Here is a 16,082-nt window from a genome sequence, read left to right on the forward strand (position 1 = left end):
TGGAAAGGGGTATGTGACAACCCCCCACCTTGACCCTCCCAACCTGGAAGACATTCAGGCAATGGCCAACTTCAGCGAGCCTGCCTTCTCAGCTGTAAAACACTGATAGCACTAGTGAGCTCAAAGCCTGATTAGACAGTGAATGGGCCTAGAATGACCAGTATGTGGTATTTCCTGGGCGGAACCTCAGGAAGAAAAAGAGGGGAGGCAGATGCCAGAATTCACAGAAGACAATACAAGCTTGCTCACAGGGAGGTCTAAAGGAAGCGAGGAGACTGTGCAGTGTAAACACAGTGGAAATCATCCAGTTAACCAAGGCCTGGCACAATGGAGTCCTCATAGGATACCTGGTACCCATGGTCCAGGCTGCTCTTCCTGCCTGCTCTAGTGCAGGAGGGCACAGAAGGCATGTTCTCTAGGGCACCCTGAGCAGCCCAAGATGAGAGGAGAACTGAGTGGTAATGCAGGCCTTGGCAGTATCACCCCATGGGCTGGCTTCCCATCCAGGTTCTGCCTCACGATGGGCTGAGCTGTCGCACCAGCCAGGCCCCGCTGAGCTGTCTTCTCAGCTGTAAAATAAAGAGGCCATGGTCTGACTCACACCTGTAATCCCAGCACTTTGAGAGGCCGAGGCAGGCAGATCAGGAGGTCAGGAGTTTGAGACCAGCCTGGCCAACATGGTGAAACCCTGTCTCTACTAAAAATACAAAAATTAGCCAGGCGTGATGGTGTGTGCCTGTAATCCCAGCTACTCAGGAGGCTGAGGCAGGAGAATCGCTTGAACCCAGAAGGTGGAGGTTGCAGTGAGCTCAGGAGGCTGAGGCAGGAGAATTGCTGGAACCTGGGAGGCGGAGGTTGCAGTGAGCTGAGATCATGCCACTGCACTCCAGCCTGGGCAACAGAGTGAGACTCTGTCTCAAAAAAAAAAAAAAAAAAAAAAAAAGAGGCCAGGGTCTTGAGGTCCCCCTCATGGCTAAAATCTTAGGTATGTCTCTTCTGCCTCTGATGTCCAGCAATGAACGGTCCAGACAACTTTCCCATCCTTAAGTTCAGATAGCTCCTGAGAACACCACTCTGCCATCTGCTCCGGGAAGCTCTCTCTGGTTGGAAGCTTTGAATGAGAAAGAGCCTTCTAAACCACAAAGCTGCCCAGAGGTCAAGACGCCACAGTGTGGGGCACAGAGCTCCCTACCACAGGTAGTGAAAAATGCTGCTCAAGGAGGCGGAACAGGAATGTAATTGATGATGATGTGTTGCCCACAGCATATCTTTAACAAGCACTCTTCTGAGCACGGTCCAAGTGTTAACTCATTGAATGCTTATTTACTACCTCCTGGGAGGTAGGTACTATTATTATCCAGATTTTATGGATGAGGAAAGGGAAGTACAGAGAGGTTCAGCAACTTGCTGAAGGACACGCAGTTAGGCAGTAGCAAAGCTAATACTTCTATTGAGTAAATCAAGGAATCAATGTATGACTCAGTAGACAGAAGAAGGTTGAACAAGGTCACCGCTAAGGCTCTTTGCAAATGCTAAGATTTTGTAATTCTTTGACACTATTTAAGTGTGCAACCTCTGTAACTAATTATTCAACCAATAAACCATACCCCGTCCTCCTGCAAGTAATGGTGACTAAAGTTTATGACACCATGGCTCAGAGAAAAAGAGAAAACCTCCTTCACTCCATCTGGGGTAGGTTCCTGACAGTGCAGAAGTATTCTGATATTCAAAACTGTCTCCACAGCCAGTATATTTTTTTCTCCTTGTTTGGATTTCTGACATTGCATAAATATCAGTTTCATGTATAAAATCTTATACCGCAGGTCTTCCAATAATGCCATTTCATTCAACATCATTTCATTATAACATTGATGAAAAGAAGATGGATTCCCGGCCGGGACCACTGTGTGTGTGGAGTTTGCAAGTTTTCCCCATGTCCTCGTGGGTCTTCTGCAGGCACTCCAGTTTCCCACACCCCAAAAAGCTGTGCATGTCAGGTGAACTGATGTGTTTATGTGGTCCCAGGGCGATAGAGTGTGGTTTTGTGTGTGTGTGTGTGTGTGCATATGTGCACGTCCTAAGCCACTGGGACAGGATGTGGCCACCTGCGACGCTGTTTGGGGCCTTCGTTTAGAAGTTTGGTGATACTTTTATGAATGGAAATACACCAGAGAAACTTAACTCTTGTTTATATCAATTACCCTATGGTGAAATCAGTTTTTTTATGTCATTTCCCTTAAACTCACAATTTCCAAGGACCTATTGATGTCATTAAGTGAGGACTTACTGTGGTCCAAGGATCATGTTTGCTGAGCTCAGTTTGTTCCAGGTCGCAGGGAGAAACAGGAAAATAGCAGCAGACCTTAGGTTGGAACCAGTTCTTCAACCCATTCTGAAAGGTGTGTTTTCCATTTGAAGCTTCTATCAAGTGGTGAAAGAAAGAACGATGGTACTGTCTGCTTAATCTCTCCCTTTCATTTTAATTTCCTTTTTTTTTTTTGCCAAAAGACTGAATTTTAAAACATAAGATTATGCTTTAGAAACAATCAGTAATATACCTCACAAAGACATTCCTATTCGTGGCAGCTAATGTGTTTCCTGAGCAACGGTCTTTATTCATCAAACTCTCCACCAGGTGGTAGGATTAACAGTGTTTTCAAGTAAGAAGAAGAACAACAAACCTTTCTCTCCATTGTGAAGATGTTATTAAAAGGGAATTTTTCAAGGTTGCAACAGCGATGCTGATGATTCCTTTTACGTGAAGCAGGTTGCCTCCAAGAGGCTCCCATCTAGCTAGGGAGCTGGCTAAGTTTACATGCCTGATGGCAAACTTTGCACTCAGCCTTCCTGCTCAGTCCTTTCTCCAACCCCCCCGGCAGGCTCAAAGTGGCTCACTGCCTCCCTCAATCCCCAGGCACCTTGGGGCTCTTCGAATTCAATTTATACCAACAAGCCACAAAGATGAGTTTTTGCAAGCAGCCATGCAGGGATGGACGTGGAGCAGTTAAAGGAAACAAAATTACAGATAGGAGGAATAGGTTCTAGTGTTCTGTGGCACTGCAGGGTGGCTATAGTTAATAAGAATTTATAATATATTTTCAAATGGCTAGAAGAGAGGATTTTGAACATTCCCAACACAAATGATGAATGTTTGAGGTGATGGATATGCAAATTACCCTGATTTGATCACTCTACATTGCATGTATGGAAACTCACTATGTACCCCATAAATATGTACAATTACTCTGTGTCAGTTTTATTAAAAAAAAAACACACTGAAATACCATCACTCCCATCAGCATGACAACTTATAACAGAAAAAGTATTTGCATTTCATGTGTATTATCTATTGCTGTGTAATAAATTATGATGAATTTAGCAGCTTAGAAGAAAAAAAACCAGACTGTAACAGGCTAAATAAACCCACGGACTCACCCAGTGATGGTGAATCAGGGAGAAGACTCAGAGCCCCAGGCTTTGGAAGAATGAAGCTGCTGATGTGAGACCTGGAAAGCACCAGGTGGAGAAAAGTCAGGAACTCCTGCCCAAAAGGATGTTACAGAGCTTGGGTTCATGGTCACCAGAGGACACAGGTGGTAACAGCACATCTCGTGGGCTGGGCTGGGGGCCAGGCAACTGGTGTGACCAGTTTCCTATCTGAACCTTAGAGAAGCTGCCCTTCCCTTCCAGAGTCCCCACTGAGCCAGGGATATAGGATGACCTGGGAATTACATTGCATGGGGCCTGAGGTCTCAGGCTTCGGACCGAAATGGTGCGCTTATAAATCCTGGTTCTGCCACTTTCTAGCTAAGTGACCTGGGTTAAGTGACTTAACCTCTCTGAACCTTGGTTTCCACATCTATAAAATGGGATTAGGAAAAAAGTGGAAACATACACTTTACAGAGAATCACTGTAAAGATTAGGCTCCCATCGTAAACGAATGAGAAACTAATGAGGGGAAGTAGGCAATCCAGCCCAGCCCAGGTGGAGGGCAGACAGCACCCAGACAGCCTGTCATGTGGAATGCACAGTTAAACTCTTAAAGTTTTCTAGAAAATGCAATCAACTGAAATTATTTTCTGTGAAGCCTTACTCAAGGTTTGCCCACAGCCATCTTTTTGCTTGCTGCCAGTTAATCAGTTTGCCCCAAAAAATATGCAAGCACGATTCCGTCCCCAAACTGTCTGCAGGATTTTCCTCCCCTCTGGCCTCTGTTGCTTGACTTTGACTCCATCTCCTTAGAAGCTGATTTCCACCTCTGCAAGAAAAGGATTTACATGCAAAATAACTAAACAATGGGCAAACCACCCAACTACATATCTCTGAGTGCCGTCAATTCCTTGAGCTTTCTGGAGGTTCCACCGAGACACACATACCTGGGTCTCACCATCAGAACCCTCCACTGCTTCCCCTCAGTCTCACAGGTGGCAAATGACCTCTCTGACATCCTAATGGTTCTTGGCCAAGTCAGCTTCTGGTTCTGGTTCACTCCTATTTCACATGAACTGTAAATGGTGGTCGTGGTGGTCGTGTTATGTTATGTGTCACGTTATATTGTTGTGATGATAATTTGGGCTCCATCAGCTGACTCTAGGATCTACTGAGGATGTAGACTTAGATTTATGTTGTTGTTTTTGCCACTGTTCTCACGCTCAGCCAAGGAGGGAGCACGCGGGTGAGGTGGAGGCAGTAAGGTACTGGGGTGCCAGGAATGAAGCGAGGTAGCTCTACCAGGGCTCGAGGCCTAGATCTGCCATTTCTCAGACACTCGACTAGATGTTGATCAAGTCACCTCACTGCGCTGTGTACCTCTCTACAGTTCAGAGAGGGAAGGGTGATTGATAAACTAAGGACGAGTGTGATAGAACTGCAAGGTTGGTGAAGGTCTGGGCTTATTCCTTCATTAAGAGTGATCCACCGTGGCGTATACCTGTAGTTCCAGCTACTCAGGAGGCTGAGGTGGGAGCTCAGTAGGTGGAAGTTGCAGTGAGCCAAGATCACATACTGCACTCCAGCCTGGGCAACAGAGCGTGACCCTGTCTCCAAAAATAAAAATAAAAAAAAGAGATACCCACCAAGTAGAAATGATAATTTCAGACACACAGAAGATCTGGAGGCAGGGCCCCATGTGACCTTGGCCAGTAAGTCACTTCTCCCCTCTGAATCCACATCTTTTTTTTTTTTTTTGAGACAGAGTCTCATTCTGTCACCAGGCTGGAGTGCAGTGGCAGGATCTCGGCTCACTGCAACCTCCGCCTCCCAGGTTCAAGTGATTCTCCTACCTCAGCCTCCCGAGTACCTGAGACTACAGGCACACACCACCATGTCCAGCTAATTTTTGTATTTTTAGTAGAGATGGGGTTTTGCCATGTTGGCTAGGATGTTCTCGATCTCTTGACCTTGTGATCTGGCCACCTCAGCCTCCCAAAGTGCCGGGATTACAGGTATGAGCCACAGGGCCTTGCCTGAATCCACATCTTTATCTGCAAAATCAGGAGGACCCTCAGAAGAGTTGAACTGAGGGCCAGCTGGGGTCAGGGCTGTAGATGCTGGTGTCTGTGAATGTTGCTGGGTTGTTCCGGGTGTTTGAGCTCTTGACCACTGGGAGTTCTTTGCCCTTGTTAGGGCTCCAGCGCACTAAAGGCAGGGAAGGAGAATAGAGTCCTTTAATACTTGGCTAATTCAGGGGATTTATTGTGGGCTCCAGTCGGGTCTTCTAAGGATCTAAGAAAAGGGTTTTTTTTTTTTCTTTCTTTCTTTTTTTTCCACTGGGCCTTTTATTTCCAAAAAGGTAAATGTCTAATTAGATAGATTTTTGTTTATGTGGAGTTGTTTTAGGCTTTTTGAGCTTGAAACAATATTTTGGAGTCATTCCACCCTCTCAGCTAGAGAAGTAGCTGGATTTGCTTTGGTTGGGGTTTATTGGTTGGGTCTTTCCCAAGAGCTCTCTGCTAAGTAAATATGCATGAAGGGACTTTTTAGCCACTCTGGTGTTTTAGTTCACTGTGGATTCAAATGGATTTTTTGTTAATGTAGCAAAATCTATTACAGTGCTATCTGTTGGGGTTGATCTTTTCTTTTTTTAATGTAGCTAATGAAATTCAGAGGAAGTACTTTATTTGCACACCCCAATGTGTACTTTCCAAAAGTCATTTGTAACCCTCTTTTTAATTCTGCCAAATAATTTGGAGCTAACGTTCCTTTCTTCTCAACTTTTCTGAATTATTGCAAGTAATTTTTAAGTCATATTTTATATTCCCTTAAGGGCTTTAGAATCATACATGATTAGATAGGATTTGTTTAATAAAAATTATAGAAGGCCATTGTTTTGGACTAAGTTTCCGCACTAGGCCCCAACAGGGCAGACTGAAAATCAAAATGGAGTTACCCACGCTAAAGTTCCAGGTCCCCAAACCCAAACTGAGGCAGGATAGGTAGTCAAAAAGGGAACCATGTCCTCGAGATGTGGCAACCGTGGCATGGCAACCTCAGGGTCAACACGATAAGCGCCAGCATTCACACTGTAATCCAGTTCCTTCAAGCCAAACTACCTCCAGTAAGGAATTTCCCCCGTAAGAGGGTGCACATTTTGATTTTACCTGTCCTCAGACTGAACCTTTGCTCATTATAATAGTAAAAAACACACTTCTGGGTGGAGATTTCAGATGTTAATGAGACATGTAACATACAAGCAAGCATGTACAGCTGCTGCACATGTGCACCCCGAGGACCACCCAGAACATGCTTACTACTAGCGCCTCTTCTGGCCTCCTTATGAATAACCATGTAAGGCTCTCATCAAGGGAGTCTCCCCAGTAAGTTAATGCTGTCCCATCCTCATGAGCAGCCCGCCTTGAATCCTCTCTCAGAGTGTACTGTCTATTCTGCACGTCACTTTCAGAATATCCTGCCTCTTTTGCAACAAATCACTCCATGCTGCATCTCCTTTGCTGTGTGTCTCTTGTTTAATTTCTTTTAAACTAAGGAGACAAGAACTGAGGTTTTACAACAGCCATCGACAAAACTAAGTTGTCATCTCACTTCCTGAGAAATCAGGAGACAGTCAATTTCCCAAATAGGCAGGATTAAATTGTCAACTGGTATGATCACGAAGTTCCCTTGGCTTTAATCCTTAGCAAAAAAAAAGGCAGCCTAAAGCAACCGGATGAAAAATCAGTTATTTTTCTAGTGTTCTCTCTAAATGTAATGAATACACACTTTGTTTGTTGCTTCTGGTTTCTTCAGTCCTGTTTATAAAGCCAACCTCCTCTGCTCAGCTCACTGGAAAACTTATTCTGTTTTGTGGAACGAAGTGTTGCTCAATTCTAGAATCACAATAAAGCCAATTTAGGTCTTTAAATTTCTTGTCATTCTGTCCTTTGGCACTTTCATGTGTTTTAAAGAGAAAACACACACACACACACACACACACACACACACACACACACACAGAGAGAGAGTCAGGAGAAATGAAACAAACATTGTCAGAATAACTGGAAGAAAGAAACTTTTAACCTACAAATATTCAAATCATATTATTTGAATGCTGAATAGGTTAAAAGGCCATGTTGGAGTACCACTCACCCCCACACCACCCTGTCTAAATCTTGACCTTCTCAGGAATCAAAACTAACATTTGTTGAGAGACCTTTACTGAATAAACTTGTTTAGTTTTCACATCAACTGTGTACAAAGTGTGCCTTCATGACAGAAGAGGAAGCTGAGACATAGAAAAGGTCAGTAATTTGATCACTAATAAACCTCCGATTGAAACCCAGGCAAACCTTAACACTTAAACTATTCTGCTTCTCATTAAGATGTTACTGATAACAATTTAAAGGTCTTCATAATGTCTTACAATGGATCTTCCTACTTTACTAGGGCTGATAAGACACAATGCGTTAAAATGTGGGCTCCCACCAGCTGTGTGGCCTTAGGCAAGGGGGTTACCCTCCAGTTCCTGGGCATCTTACCTGCCAACTGGTAATCTTGCGACTGCCCCTCCCTGCCCCCGGCTGTTGCAGATTCAAATGAGATGACAGTTCTGTGTGCCTGTGTGTGTGTGTGTGTGTGTGTGTGTGTGTGTGTGTCCTCCATCTGCCCTCCAGGCCTGCTCCTAATCCACCTCCACCTTGTCCTGCCCTGGGGGACTCCATCAAGGAGCTCCCTGCCTTTGGCTGCTGGGTGGGCTCAGCTCTTGATGCCACAGAGTTGCACAGGACAGGACGGAGGAGAGCAAGGTTGCAGGGTTGATCCGCCTGGCTCTTCTCCTGCCAAGCTGAGGAGGGGGCCTGTGGCCTCTCTCTTCCAGAGGCTTCTGGCAACTACTGCGATGCTCTCCCGGTTGCCCTAGCCCATCCCCCCACTGTGCCACTTCTCCTGGGGGTGGTAAATGGGCCCAGGTGCTAGAGCATCCCCTGCTGACTTCTCTGAACGCGGGCACCAACTCTGGAAGCACACCTTTATTCAGACCCTCCATTCAATGCTTCCTGCTGAACTCCAGAATGATAAGATGTTCAAAATACTTGGCACTACTGGGTATACATTAAACTATAAAAAGTAGATGCTACTAAAATTCTTATCAATAAGGCAGGTTCCTGTGCTTCATTTTGTGGGGTCCTCCTAACTCTCCTGTAATAGAGGGAGTGGGAATTTATACTACCATCTCCCAGTTGAGGAAACGAAGGGTCAAAGAGGTTAAACAACGTGCCCAAGGTCCCCAGCCCGGAGCAGATGGGCCAGGGCCAGAGCCCAGGAGTTCTGTGTCCTTGGCCAGTGGTTTCCCTGCAGGGATTCCCCTGACTCTGTAGAAAACACCTCAACTCCAGAGCCCTCTCTAACAGTTGTCCCAGGTAGGAACCACAATAGCGTCCACTGCAGGTGCCCTGAACTTTGACACAAGTCCCATCCCTGCTGGCCAGCCAGGCCACATAGGAAGGGCTCCCGCCAGGTGGCTTATGATGCTGGGCACCCCGACCATCTTACGCTGCCCCCCCACCTCCCTTGTGTGTCCCTGCTCCTGGTAACAGTGCTTTGGGTGGCTTCTTAGGCCAGGGTTCTGGCTAACTAGTAAGTCTGTGTCCTGCCCTAGGGACAAAGAAGCCAAAAGTTTGACACAACCCATAGGAATGAGAGGAGCATGCTCCCCCAACACAGTCATTAGGCCTTACTGCTTCCAGGCGGATCATTCACAAACCATTTTACCTTAAAATCAGCCTCCTCCTACTTCAAGTACTTTTCCAGGAGTTTTCCAAAACTTCCTGCCTTCAGTCAACTCCTCTGTCTCTGGTAGGCTCTGTCTTGAGGAATGCCATCACTTTCTCTTATAAACAGACTTCATGCAACTGGAACCAGGGAGGCTCTGGGACTCCCACGTGCACAACTCTCCCAAGAATCCTCTCCCTTAATCCTTCTGGGGCTCCTGCCTCCCCCACATTGCAGGGGGTGATCACTCACATGCACCCCAAACCTGGCTCACGGAAATGCAGGGACTCGCTCCAGCTCACCTAGCCAGCCTGGATAGTAGCATCCCCCTGAAAACCTGGGCGCTTTCTCCTACCCGCCACCTGCCATGCCACCCTCCCAAATCAGCTATGAAAATCTGAGATAAAGTATACAGACAAGCATTAAAAACAAAGCACTAAGTTTTATTTTATTTTTTTAAAAAAGGCAAACGCAAAGCAGCCACTCTCCGTTTTATACACGGGCATTCCGATGCTTGGAGGCTCTCGTGGTGTAGGAACTTGCAGGCTGGCTGCAGGGCAACAATTCCTCTCACACAAACAAACCAGAGATCAGGACCTAAGGAGGGAAACGGCGCCAAAGCATTGAACCTCTAAAATTCCCAATTCCCTTACCTCTTCAGAACCATGCGGAACAGGCTTACAGCCAATCTTTTATTTTACTTTATTATTATGATAATTATTATTTTGCACACACAGGGCACATGATATTGAATGTATTCAAGAAGATACCTTTGCTCTCTTGCAGTCTGACTCACCCATCTCTAGAACACCCTTCTGTGGGTCTCTCAAGGCGGAGGGAACCTTTCCCTTCTCCGTTCCCATTTTGCTTAGTACTTGTGTATTTCTATACGCAGCCTGACAGGGTATGTCCTTGTCCCCCTCCCCACAGCACTGTGACCTCTGGGACAGCAAGGAACAAGGACTGAGTATTCTTTCCTCTCTGTATCTCAGCACTTCGCATGGTGCTTCTGGAAGGTAATAAGTTCCCAGTAAATGTTGGCTCAACCGAAATCAAAACAACCCGACCACCACCAATAACAAGACCAAATAAACAATAAAACCCCAGATTTTACAGTCCAGTGACTTCCCCTCTGAGCCTCAATATTTTTGCGTTAAAGTGAAGGGGTTGACCAAAGTGATTTCCAAGGTCATGTTCAGCTTGTGGATGGGAAGCAAAACAGGCCCTGGTGAGATCACTGGGGTGCCTTCTGTAATATGTACCATTTGGGAGTCCCCACAGATGGCACCCTGGCTCTGTCAGGTTTCAGACCTCAGAGTCCGAAACTTCTGGGACTGCTTTCAAAATCTAGTGTTGAGAACTGCTACAAAATGACTTTGCCAAGGGGGTGTGGGCTCTGAATGGTCCTGGCCACTCTTGGGAGATGCCCTTGGCATGGGGTAGTAGACAGTCCAGCTGCCCCAAGCCAGGGTTGTCTGTGATACCGGGAGGGTTTTGAGGGTGATGTTGGCTGAAGCGAACATAAATCAGGTGGTGGCTGTCTTCACAAAGAGAAGCTTTTAATGGACCCTCAGTGACAGGCAGCAGAACTCTAAAGCCTCTCTCTCTTTATTTTTTATTTATTTATTTTTTTGAGACAGTCTCACTCTGTCGCCCAGACTGGAGTGCCATGGCACGATCTCGGCTCTCTGCAATCTCTACCTCCTGGGTTCAAGTGATTCTCCTGCCTCAGCCTCCTGAGTAGCTGGGTACTACAGGAGCCCACCACCACGCCCGACTAATTTTGGTATTTTTAGTAGAGGCAGGGTTTCATCACATTGGCCAGCTGGTCTCAAACTCCTGACCTCAAATGATCCACCCACCTCGGCCTCCCAAAGTGCTGGGATTACAGGCCTGAGCCACTGTGCCCAGCCAAGCCTCTTATTTTGAGAGTGAAACTGAGACCCAGAGCCTGGAATAGTTTGGGAGCCAAGTTGCAAAGTAACTGAGAGCTGCCACTGGGACTCAAATGCAGGCTCTCACAGGGCCCCGGTCCGGGCTCCTGTGACCAAATTAGAGCAGAAGAGAGCTCTCAGCTCCTCAGGTGTGCCAGCAGGGATGCCGAAGTTTCCACAAAGGCTACACAAATGAACGAAGCTGCATGTAAGTCTTATTCTAGAATTCCTTGTGACCGGGCCAGCTCTTCCATCGGCCTGTGGAGTGTGTGCACACAGGCATGCAGAACTCACTGGAAAGCTTTTACGAGATGACTGGTGGATTTTATTTTTTGCTTTCCCGGTTGCTTTTTGTGGTGTGGGAGGGGCCTAGAGTGAGGGTTAATGTTTAGATCCCTGGCCAAAGCTCTACCCAAATATAAACCCTTTGAGTCAGCAACCTTCCACACAGGAACTGACTCAAGCAAGGTTAACTGACCAGAAGCCTCAGAGTCACACATGGGAGAGGGCCCCTCCTTGCGTAATGTCAACTGCCTGCCTTTGGGTGGTTTCCTGGCTCGGGGCTGCTTGGTGGGGAGGGGAGACAGAGATCTACCTCACCCCCAAAGACCCAGGACCCAGACGGACTCCTTCCTGTCAAGCTCACAGACGACTTCATCCCCATAGGAAGGGCTTCCAGATCAGTGACAGCCAATGCTGTGAGCGCCACCAGGGAAGCGGGGCAGTACAGCCCTGTCTACAATCAGCAAGAAGGCTGCTCAGAAGGCAGTTTCCGCCTGCTGCTGCACAGCTTCGAGGAACAGACTCCACACTCCCTAAGAAACTCTCCTCTGCCATCACTTCTAACAACGCTTCCTGTTTTTCTCTCTCACTCTAGGTGGGGTGCTGTGGCCTCCCAGCCAGGGAGGTAGGCAACAAAGGCCCTGGCCTTGTCCAGTCAGACTCTAAACAGCAAATGCCAGCCCAGAAAAATGCAGGGAAAGCAAACTTCAGGGTTTGTGGGATTTTGAAAAGGCAGGAGGAGAAGGGGCCCTCTATTCATTCTTTATTTAGCAAAAAGTGTATGATGGAACTTTCTCCCCTAGACCTGAAGTCAAGGTATACACATACACACATGTAAAGTATGAACTACCTATACATACACACATTCACTTAATTATATGTATTATAGCCACTCGCTATTATGCAGAACGTATTTTGGAGAATGTATTATTGGCCTTATTTTGCAGATATAGAAACTGAGACGCCGAGAGGTTAAGTCTGGCGACAAAAGTAAGAGAGACAGAGACAGAGAGACGGGAGACTAGAAGAGGCCCCACGCTGTACCCAGATATTGGCAGAGGCTGGGGGGCACGGAGTGGTGAACTCTGGTCAGTCATTTCAGCCAACCATGGGATTTCAGAAAACAGCCGGCAGGGGTCCTAATGTTTGAGGCAGGAAGGGGAGGTGCGGGAAGGCACTGTGAGGTATCCCCCCCCCCCCCCCGCCCCCGGCACTGGGCGCCCCTTCCCCACCTCAGAGACAAGCAGCAGTTTCCACAGCAGCCGGCAGGGGGCAGTGCATCTTGCCTTTTCGAAGCCTCTGAGCGCTTGGGCAGCGCCGGGTAAAGAAAACCAGGAGGCTCCGCCCGCAGCTTCTAGGAACAGGCCAGGAGTAGAGCCCTGCACGTAGTAGGTGCTCCAGGCACGTCTAGAAGCCCAAAGGACTTGATCGATACATTTGAACTCCATTTTAGAGACTGGAAGGGAAGAAGGGGGCGTCCGGGCCCCTGCCAGCACCTTCCACCTTGGGGCCTTGTCAATGAACACAGCGTTAGCACCTACGACGTGCCAGGCGCCCTGGCGACTACTGGAAAACCTGGCTCCCATCTCACCCCGTTTTCCTCGTTGGCCAGTCGGCCTCGCCTCCTTCTCCCGTGTCTTCCTCTCGCCACACACACTCAGCCGCAGAGCGGGGGTGGGCGCTCGCTGTCTCCCTGGAGAACCAGCTCGTCGCAAACTTGCGGGGCTTGGGGACCCGCGAGGGGGAGAAGTCGGGAGAGGCCAGGGGTGCCCGGAAACAATCACAAGAAAGCCGGGCGAATGCCTGATGCAGGGACGCGGCGAGCCAGTCACTGCCCTCAGGGTCACGGCTGTCTCCCTTTGCGGGACTCGCCCGGCCCACGAGACGCAGTGACCTGCCCAACCCCCACCCCCTTGCGCGCTTCTGGGCGCGCACATGTCCCCTCGCCGAACGCACCACCGAGCCCCGCGCGTGGTACAGCCGGCGAGGACCCCTCGCGTAGGAGGGAGGAGCGAGTCAGGGCTCCAGCAGACGAGCAGAGCCAGACGATCCCCACACGCTTCCTGGGACACCCGGCTGAAAGGCCAGGCTAAGGCGCGCTCCGGCGTCTCTGTGCCAAGCCGGGGCGCAAGCTCAACCCCCATCTCAAGTTCAGCCGCGCTTCCTCCCGCAAGGTCACGCTTAAACACTCGCGCAGAGAAAGGAGGAGCGGAAAGTTGCGCCAGCGTCCCGATTCCAAACTAACTGTACCCTCACCAGGGCGCCTTGCCCCAGTGTCACCGCTGTCCGTCCCCGTGCGCTCCCAGAAGGGGTGGCCCTCCCTGCCCTCACGCAGGTCACACACACGAGAGACACAGGCAAGTTGCTAACTTTTGTCAGATTATTTCTCCGGAGCTGCGACGCCTCATGGGGTTGGGGCGAATTCAGAGTTTCTAGTTGCCACTAACACGACTCCGGCCGCGCTCTCCTTGGCCCACCCGCGTCCCCCACTGTCCGCCACGCCGCGTTCAGCTCTCTTGTCCCGGGTGCCAACTTCACCCTCAGATCCGGAGCAGCGCGCGCTCACGGCGTTCCCAGGGCCGATAGCCACCTCCCGGATCTGCGCCTGCTTGCAGCGGATTGGGGGACTCGATCCGGATACTGTCCCACGGCCGCTCGTCCAGAACACTGGCGGCCTGCACGGTGTCCCAGCCTGTGACCCCAAATCCGCTCGAGAGCGCCTGAGCCCAGCCACCCAGCGAGGTCTCCTCCCAAGGGCGGCCCCAGCGGAGGAGATCCCAGCCCCGCGCCGGGTGCTATGTCACTGGGGCTGCTTTCGGGAACCGCTGCCCGGGACTTGGCGTAGGTTCCCCGCGGAGCTCCAGGCAGCTCCTCCAGTGTCGGCCGAAGACCCCTAAGCCCGAACCTCCACCCCGACCTTCTTCCTCTCCCAAAGCCCTGGGTGGTCGCCGCTGCCAAGGAAGGGGTCTCCCTTCGCATGTCTTCCGCTAGAATCCTGGGGTCTTCAGTCCCAGCTCCACTGTCACACCCTCCCAGTCCCCTCCCCACCCCTTCAGTTCCCGGGTCCAGACAATCAACCTTCCACTCCGAGAATCCACAGGAAACTGCCCGAGCCCCAACTCCGGCGGACGCAGCCCCCGCGCACCCCGAGCAGGGTTCGCCTCCGCGCGCGCACTCACCACGGCTGGAGGCACGCTGGAGTTTCCGGGATCTGGGCATGAGGTGATTCGGAGGAGAATAAAGGGGTGTGGGTGTCCCAGACACTTGCCCCTTTCCCAGCTCACGTCGCCTCTTCCTTCTGTCTCCGCTCCTCTTCTTCCTCCTCCTCCTCCCTCCGGTCTAGGGCTCTTTGTCTTTTCAAAGTGTCGAAACTGTCTGGCATAGTGGGCTCAGCCGGCGGAGGCTGGAGCCGGGGAAGCGAGGAGGCGGGATAAGGGTGGGAGAGGGCTCGGGAACACCTTCCCCCGGGTGTAACGGGAGTGAAAGGCGGGGCGACCGAGGAGGAGCCGCCTTCCCTGGCCGGCCGGGGCCGAGAGCCAGGGCGCGCTAGAGCCCCGGGGCCCTCCCCTTCCTCCGCCCAGTGCCCGCCCCTCCCGACTCTGCGCCTCCGTTGGGCCCCGCCCACCCCGACTGGGCTCGGCTTTCCCTTGGCTCCGGGCTTCCTGCAAGCCGAATTTAGCTCTGCCAAGCCACGTGGACCGCAGCGGGCTCGGCAGAGGCCGAGCCTGAGAGACGCCGGAGGCGGCGGCTGCGGCGCGGGGACCTGATCGGCGCCCCGAGAGGAGCTCCCCGCTCCCTGGACGCTGCCCTCAAGCTGGCGGGGCTAAGGAAGAGGGCCCGGGAGGCCTGGGAGCCACTGAGGTCCGTTTCAGCAGGAAGACGGGCACGCACCGAGAGGATGGCAGTGCCTAGAAGAACTCGAGTCGGGGGCACGGTGGGGAGAAGGGGCCGATCCCCTGATGGCGACTGGGCAGAGTCACCCACTTCCTCTAAGGGCGCGGGACTCGAGGTGGGATTTAGGGAGGGGGAAGGGAGGAGCGTGGGCTGGAGGACTTTTGCGGCCAGAACTGCTTACAGATCCACAGAGCCGGGCACTGCGGCCGGCCGTGGTCCCGGGCCCGGCCCTGGCCCAGCCCTTGCCCTGGCTCGCCTGCGGCCGCTTTTTCCTTCCAGATGCGGAGGCTGCGGCTGGGGCTTGGGGTTTGCGGATTAGGCTTGCAGTTATTTAACCCTCTCTCTTTTACAGGGAAGCGGGGGCGGTGGAGACTTATTTTGCTGAATGGCAGAGTGCAACGCTTTGATGCTAAATGGAGTACACAAGTCATGTAAATCTGGTTTTACGGTTCTTAGCCCCTTACTGAGACTACCTCTTTCGCAACTTTTCGGAGGAATGTTAGAGGAAAGAGACACAGTTTGGCTTTAGGGTCATTGCATCCTTCCAGCGCCCCTTGCTCCAGCTGGAGAGAGATCAGCCTTTTGCAGTGGAAGGGGAGAGTCCCCCAGCCTTTGTTTCATCAGACGGCTGCTGTAGTACAGGGATTCAGGCCAGGGCCCGCATGGCCAGACTTCTTGGTTCAAATCCTGCACTGCCACTCAACGGATGTGTGAGCTTGGGCTAGTGACTGAACCTCCCCGCCTAGGTGACTCTGTGCCTCGGTGTC

The 16,082-nt window shown here is 50.5% G+C and overlaps 1 protein-coding gene across 1 annotated transcript in view; it reads right to left on the bottom strand.

The window, feature by feature from the left end:
- ST3GAL1 (ST3 beta-galactoside alpha-2,3-sialyltransferase 1) overlaps positions 1-14,888 on the bottom strand; it is a 116,102-nt gene extending 101,214 nt beyond the window's left edge. Inside the window, exon 1 of the mRNA XM_058444163.1 lies at positions 14,601-14,888. The gene's annotated coding sequence lies outside the window, so the exon portion shown is untranslated. The remainder of the gene's footprint in view (positions 1-14,600) is intronic.
- Between the last annotated feature and the right edge of the window lie 1,194 nt (positions 14,889-16,082).

Source organism: Hylobates moloch, unplaced genomic scaffold, assembly GCF_009828535.3.
Source record: "Hylobates moloch isolate HMO894 unplaced genomic scaffold, HMol_V3 SCAFFOLD_9, whole genome shotgun sequence".
Lineage (NCBI taxonomy): Eukaryota > Metazoa > Chordata > Mammalia > Primates > Hylobatidae > Hylobates > Hylobates moloch.